Raw genomic sequence first — 8,219 nt, forward strand, 5'->3', positions numbered from 1 at the left:
AAGTAATACACTCTCTATTGTGTTCCTTGAGCTTCTCCAAGTTGTGTGTGTTTCTCTACAACCCTAATTCCAACAATTGGTATCAAAGCAGGTTACGTCCTCCCGGGCTTAGTCGCCAGCTGCTCCAGCACACTTCTGCTCACTTTCTCCGATTACAGTGAGGTTTAGCAAGCATTCGTAGGTCAACAAATATTTCTGATTCGGGCTCATTTTGGCCTCCGTTTCCACTACAGGCAGGTCTTCACAGGCAATCTTGTCATTTTGTGCAGAATTTTTGTCAGTGCCGATTTCTGCATAACAGGTGCCTTACAGTCTTCTACGGTTTGTGCTATATATCACGTGTTGTTCCCGCTCCGTTTCTCCTATTTTCGAGTAGTTCTCACATCAGGTGCAGCATTGACCATGGTTGACAACAACATAGATGTGTTCAAGATGTTTGTTGCTGAGGACAGGTTGGATGGGGACAATTACACTATGTGGGCTTACATGATGCAACATGTTCTTGTGTCAAAGGGCGTCTGGAATATTGTGTAGGGCATTGATGTACGTCCAAGTTCTAAGGATGCAGGCGACGTTGAGGATGTTGCAGGTCTTGCTGCAAGGATTGCTGCTATTAGAGTTGTGTTGCCTACAGCAGAACAAGCTCGTTGGGATGTAAAGGATGCGCAAGCTCATGCATTGATTGCGTTGTCTGTGAAGCGCACCATTGTTCCTCACATCTGTTTAGCAAAATCTGTAAAACAAGCTTAGGATATTTTGGCCGGTCTTTATGGAAGTCGCAATGAGGCTAAAATTGCTTTGCTACGTAAAGAGTTGGAGTCGAAGATTATGCATGAGAAAGATGATATGGACACTTTCCTTGCTAGTGTCAAGGATATCAATGAGCAACTTATTTCTGCAGGTGAAGTCATTTCAGACAGTTCCCTTGTGCAGATTGTTCTTGATGCCTTACCAGATTCCTATCAAACTTTTGCTAGTACTTGGAGACTGATGACCGAAGGAAATCCTGAAGTTGTCAAGTTTGATGCATTATGCACATTGTTGTTGCAAGAGTCACTTTGCTAAAAAAACAGGACTAGGCAGCATGCAGTTGAACAGGCTTCTATTGCTTCTCAAAGAAAGGGTGGTAACAGCAATGTAGCCACTTCTTATGGTTCTGTTGCAAGTAGCAAAACTTCTGCTCCTAATGCTTCTGCTGGCAGCAATTCGTCTGGAAATTCTGGTGATAAGGGAAAAAAGAAGATGTGTTTCCATTATTGTAAAGCTAATGATCACTTGATCAAGTCGTGTCCTAAGTTGAAGGCCAAAGAGGCGAAGAAGAAAGAGGGTGGTTCCACTACAAATGCTGGTTTCACTACAAATGCTGTCATTGTTGAGTCTTCTGTGAAAGGAGACTATGACTCTTATGTCGATGCAAAATGGGCTTTTAGCACAGAGTGCACTTACAATCCTACTGTCCATGATGCATGCTTGTCAGTTGCTGCAGATTTACATGTGTGGTATTTTGATAGTGGTGCTACAAAGCACATTACCTCACATCGTGAATTGTTCACCTCTCTCGAGTCTGTCCCTCATGGGAACTCAGTCACTTGTGCCAACAATGCCTCTTATCCGGTTCAGGGAGTTGGAAAGATTGTGCTTACTACTACTAATGGTAGTTCTTTCACACTTGTTGATGCACTTTATGTACCTGGGATCAAGAAGAATCTTTTGTCTGTATCTGCACTTGCTAGACTTGGGCTTGTAGTCAAATTTATGGATGATAGATGTACAGTTCATGATCTCAATTTTGGTGATGAAATTGTTGCATCTGGCCTTTTGTGTTGTGGGTTGTATAAGCTCACTTTGTATGACAAGTGTGGACAAAATTTTGCAAATGCTGGTGCAGATTCAAGGGCTATTTCAGATGCAAAACTTTGGCATGTACGTTTTGGTCATCTGAATTTTTCCAGCTTGCTGCGTTTGGAGAAATTTATTATGGTTGCTTCTTTGCCGCCTCCTGAAGCACCTGTCAAACATGTTTGTGAAGTCTGTATTTTGGGTAAGATGCAGCGTTCTAAGTTTCCAAAGGATGGTTCAGTTCGGGCCACATGCAGGTTGCAGCTTGTGCATAGTGATGTTTGTGGGCCCATGCAAACTCTGTCCTTGGGCAATTACCTTTCTTCGTGACTTTTATTGATGATTACTTCAGGCATGCATGGGTATTTCCGCTTAAAGCAAGGTCTAAAGTTTTTATGTGCTTCAAACAATTTCTGGCTATGGGTTGAAAATGTCTCGAAATGTACTATGGGCACCCTCCGTTCCGATTGAGGGGGGGAGTATATGTTTCATGAATTCAATTCATTTCTGGCTAGTCGTGGGATAAAATACCGATGTACAGTGCCTTATACACCTCAACGAAATGGTGTGGCTGAGAGTAAAAACAGGTCACTTACGGAAATGGCACGATGTATGGTCAAAAGTCAAGCTTTGCCGCATTCTTTTTGGCTTGAGGCCATCATGTGTGCCACTTATGTACTAAGCAGGTGTCCTATGAAAGCTTTGCAGTCTATTACTCCATATGAAGCATGGCATGATAGAAAGCCTTCTATTGAGCACATGCGTGTTTTTGGTTGTTTCGCATATGCTTTGGTGCCACAAACACAACCCAAAAAATTGGATCATAAGGCTGTCAAATGTATTTTTGTTGGTTATAGTGCTGAAAGCAAAGGTTACAGGTTGTATCATCCGCAAACAAAACGTATTTTGGTTTCACGGGATGTAGTGTTTGTGGAAGATTCTATTGAGCCCTTGCTTTCATATACTAGACACAGTAATGTAAGCTCACAGGACATTTATGACACTTTGTTGCCTCTTTTCGGTGGTGGAAATACGAATGTAAGTTCCAATGAGGAAAATGTACAGCCTATGGGGGTTTCTGAAAATGTTACAGATCAGCCTATTACTGATGCAGATGTACATGATGTACTTGATGAGGAAAGGGCTGAAAATGAGCAGGCTAGAGGTATGGCTGGTGCACACTTTGCGTGATAGTAAATTGGATGCACCTTTGTCTAGTTCAGGCTCTCGCCATGCATCTTATCCATCAGATTTTTATGCTTTGACTGTGTCTAGCTTACATGATGTTGAGGAGCCTCTGCCTTTTGATGAAGCACAGAATTCAAAAAATTGGATGGCTGCCATGCAATCAGAATATGATGCACTTATAGAAAATGACACATGGACTTTATGTGATTTGCCTGATGGCAAAAAGTCCATTGGTACGAAGTGGGTTTACAAGTTGAAACGCAAGCCGGATGGTGAGATCGATCGCCATAAGCCTCGACTTGTTGCAAAGGGTTATGCACAGCAAAAGGGCGTAGATTATGAAGAGACTTTTGCTCCCACTTGTCGTATGACTATTGTGAATTTTCTATGTGCATTGGTAGCTCATTTTGGTTGGGATGTACATCAATTAGACATTGTTACTGCTTTCTTGAATGGTGACATATTTGAGGAAGTTTATGTAACGCAGCCTCGCTGTTTTGTCATAAAAGGACAAGAGGACAAAGTGTGCAGATGTGAAAAGGCTTTGCATGGGTTGAAGCAATCTCCTCGTGCTTGGTATGAGAAAGATGACACTCATTTGGTCAAACGAGGCTTTCGTAACAGTCCAACAGAAAGCACATTGTATGTAAAGCGTGAGGGTGATGTACTTCTCATTGTGGTTCTTTATGTTGATGATTTGCTGATCACTGGACCAAATGAGACATATTGCTGAATTTAAGGCTGATTTGAATGCTACTTTCAAGATGAAATATTTGGGGCTGTTGCATCATTACTTGGTTATAGGGTTTAAGCAGTGTGATTTTACATAGAGACATTGCTATGTAAGTTTGGACTTGAGGATTGCAAACCTATTGCCACTCCCATGGAAACAGGTTTGAAGTTGAGTCTACATGATGCTGAAGATCCTTTTGATGTCACTCTTTATCAAACTGTTGTTGGTTAGGCTCATTTATGTATGCAACACGAGGCCAGATATTCAGTTTGCAGTCTCACAGGTCAGCAGATTTATGCATAGCCCAGTGTCGAAGCATTAGCAGGCTGTCAAGAGGATTTTCCGCTACCTTAGTGGCACTTTACATCTTGGCTTGTTTTATCCCAAGGGGGGATCATTGCCCCCAGACTTACATGCTTTTTCAGACTCAGATTGGGCTGTTTGTTTTCACACGCGAGTGTCCACAAGTGGTTTTTGTTTCATGCTTGGCAGTTCATGTATATCATGGTTGAGCAAGAAGCAACCTACTATGGCCACTTCCAGTTGTCAGGCTGAGTACAGGGCAGTCTTCATAGCTACTGTTGAGTGTGTATGGCTTAGACGCCTTATGGCTGATTTGGGTGTTAGACAAGACACTGCCAACACTATCTACACTGACAATCAGAGCGAATTGGCAATTGCGAGAAACCCAGTTTTTCATGCTCGCACAAAGCACATTCAGGTGCATTACCACTATGTCAGGGAGAGGCTCTCAGCAGGAGAGATCAACTTGGCTTATGTGCCAACGCAGGACAACCTTGCAGATCTTTTCACAAAGGCATTGTCTCGTGAGAAGCTTGAAGCTTTCCACAAAACTTTGGGCTTACTCCCCTTTGTGGACTGATCATGTCCTCAGGGCATGGCACTTCCCTTTGCTCATGTGCCAGCTCTCGTTCACCGCATCACTCCAAGGGGAATTTGTTACCATATACGTGTGGTAGTAATGTGTGTGAAGACACTAGGACCGCCGGGGCATTTTTTCCCTCTTTAGGAGGTTTTTTCACCCAAGCATTGTATATACGCCCATCACTCTAGGGCTATCTATATTTCCATTGCACACTAAGTAATACACTCTCTATTGTGTGCCTTGAGCTTCCTTCGTCTTCTCCAAGCTGTGTGCATTTCTCTGCAACCCTAATTCCAACAATTTGTGACAATTTGGCTTGACCTTAGGTACATAAAGACTTGAACTACTCAATGAAAATGAACACCGTACCTTCAATACCAATACTAACCCATTCTACTATCGTAAATTCAATATGGTAGTTCCCCAAGCTAGATCCCAATCACTCCTATACAATCAAAGGTATATAAGTTAGTCTATTGATCAACAAGAATATACAAGGACTCTTGGTGCAAATTTGTTGTTGCCAAAACAGCAAAAAGGTCAATATGCAACCTTCAAATCTAGAAAACTCAATTTCAAGTAGCAAACAATATCCAAATGACTTAAAACTTGCGATACCAATTCATATGGTGAGGCTATCATCTATTTGGACCAAAAAATATCAAAATGGAACCCTTTGGCTAGCAAGAGGTAATAAGCACACTTATTATCTATTGGGCCAAAAAATGACTATTTTTCATTTTTTCTGGCCCACACTGGTCAAGCATGTGTCCAACAAGCACTAAATGTGATTATTTCAATTTATGGTCAATTTGTTCTACTTCCCCACACTTCTTCCAAGCACTCTATTGCTACGCTAGATCCAATTCCCTTTGAAAAAACTTACAAAATTTCAATTTTTAGGTTAGGAGATATTAATCGTGCTTATTATCTCAAGGATCAAAGGGAAGTAATTTTTCAACGTTTTTGGCTTGTACTAGATGTACACACTCTAATCAATCCACAAATCAAGTTTCATGAATTTTGGTTCAATTTTGAAGTTTCAAGGCCAAATTCTTTGTCTGCAATTTGGTTTCAGTGAGTTCTAAGCTTATCTAACAACTTACAAGTCCAAATTCTATCAAACTTGAACCAGAGCCTCCGTACACTATGCTTATACTTGTGAAGTTGAGAAATAGTCAAAATTTTGTCTTTTTGCCCTCCCAGATATTGAGCATGCTTTATTATCTTGGTGGTTATTTTCGTAACTTTTTTCCACTTTTTCACTTTCCCAAGTTATAACAAAGTATTTAAAGGCATGTCAAGAAGTTTGGTCAAATTCTATTCAGTATCAAATGTTCTTATCCCTTGTTGTCTGTCTGTTCAAAGAGAAGGTTATTTTAGCCCAATTTTAGTCCCAAATGGAGTTAGAATCACTTGTACCTTCACAAAAGTGTTAACATATCACCCAAACAAGATATCCAATTTGGAAAAAGTTCGGTTTTAGGCATGAGGAACAAAAGGCAATTATTATGTATATGACAAATTCTGTAATCTTTTGGGAGTTTGATGGCATTCGGGTCTTACACAAGTTAATGCAAGCACTTTTGACCAATAAAACTCACTTTTGCATGCATGGGGAGATAATAAGCTCATGTTTTTTCAAACTTTTGATTTTTGACTTACCCATAGGTTGCTATAGCCTTTCCAAGGTCAGTGATGACCAGAAAGGCTATTTTAAAGCTTTGAACTCACCGTATGAGTCTTGTACTTGAAAACTCTGAAATTTTTTGCAAGTAGCTTTAGTGATGTCAATCGAGACAGTGAGATGGATTGGAAACCTTCCTCAATTCCTACTTACCTACTTTTAATTACATTAGCCAAAAGATAGTGGAAAGTGTTGTTAAACCCCTATCCTCGTCGTCGCGAAAAACAAAGTCATCATCCGTGAGACCATATGTGCCATCCGTATAATCATGTAAATCTTCTTCATCATCAGAGACACCAATTTTTACTAAGAAGGTCACTAGACGCCTATAGTCATCTTGGTCAAAAGGATAGGCTTGTGCAATGGGAGATACACTCTCTACTAAGTATGGATCAGTCGTGGTCAAGAGACATATCAGCCATTCTAACTCCTCAAAATTCCTCTCACATGCTAGCATACCTACCAAATCCCATTCACAGGCAAGCACCGAAAATACCATGTGAAAAATTTGTGAAAAGTAACGAGGGTATCTCTCATCCAAGGCAGGATTGGATGACTCTAGCGTACCAGCCGTATCTGTACACGCAAATAGATGATGGTTAGAGTGCAAATATTACAAGGGTCATGTTCTTGTGCATAATGTGTTTTTATGATTTTGTGTTATGGCTCTTGCTCTTTTACTTTTTTATCTTGTTTTTGTGAGTATAAGGCTTTATATATACATTCCCTAAGATTGGAGATTGAGAGGTCAAGGAGGAAGGTTGAGAGGGAAGCAAGTGAATGATGGATGTCAGCAAACACTCCCCCCTTTCTTGGGTAGATCATATCTTTTGGAATGATGTCATCACCTTTTGAAATCAATTGTTCCAAGTTGTTATGGATGAAGACTTTAACCAATAGTTTTCGACCGCCCTATGCGTTTCATCTAGTTGCAAGGGTGGTAAGGTACTCTCCCATGATTTTATTTGCAACATTGTTGTAGGTGGTGAACTTACAACGGGAGGTGCAAACTCTTTCTTCCTTGTATTGATATGTACAATGGTAGGTGAAGGTTGTGTCAAAGCTTCTATTTCTATATAGGAACTACACAAAGAGCAAGAAGCTTCATTTGATTTCCATGTTCCTGAGCTAAGTGGAACAAATCGTTCTTTCTTCGGTACCCAAACTAGCTCCGGAGCAGGTGTGTAGCATTCCATGATTTTTTCCTTTCCGCAATCTTCAATTTGTTTTGGAGCCACAGGATTGAGCTCACATGGGCCCGGTGATAAGTAAGAGCACAATTTACGTTTTAGCACCCAAATTTGATCATTTCCTTTATATTAGCCTTGGGCTTCCAATTGTTTTTTAGGAATCCAACGCAACATTTCTTTACATTTCTTGGGGCGAATGGGACGTCTCTTACCAGGCTCTTGTCTTTTAGAACTGGATATGGTCGCTAAAGAAGCTTTAGGGACCCACTTGTATGTTTTGTTTGTTATGGGTCTTGTGTGTCTCAAGCTTTATTTCAACTGTATCAGTTGAAGCTCTAGAGAGTTGGGCTATGGGGACATATGGTTCAACCTCTTGGATATGCAATGTTTTGGGTTTTATTTCCTTAAGAGGCAATATCTCAAGGACTATGGCTTGAGTGGCAGGGCTAAGAGTTAGTTTCTGTGTTGTGACACCCCCTGTCCCCAATCAATAGTGCATTTTGGTGGCTATCATCCACGTGCTTCCTAGGTTTATATTACCCTCCATAGTTCCAACAGGCATGACCAAAAAGTCTTGAGCTACAACCCCATCGTCATAACTGATAGAAGTGTGCCAGATTCCAAAAACCACAGTTTTTTTCTTGTTGACACCCCTGACTTGGATAATACTCTCAGATAGAGGTGGCTTCCCTAACT

At 40.8% G+C, this 8,219-nt stretch overlaps 1 pseudogene; it reads left to right on the forward strand.

Annotated features, from left to right (window-relative positions):
• Nucleotides 1-402: 402 nt before the first annotated feature.
• LOC147465174 (uncharacterized) lies at nucleotides 403-6,400 on the forward strand (annotated as a pseudogene).
• Nucleotides 6,401-8,219: the final 1,819 nt, after the last annotated feature.

This window comes from Adiantum capillus-veneris, chromosome 1 (assembly GCF_014529385.1).
Source record: "Adiantum capillus-veneris isolate H3 chromosome 1, ASM1452938v2, whole genome shotgun sequence".
Lineage (NCBI taxonomy): Eukaryota > Viridiplantae > Streptophyta > Polypodiopsida > Polypodiales > Pteridaceae > Adiantum > Adiantum capillus-veneris.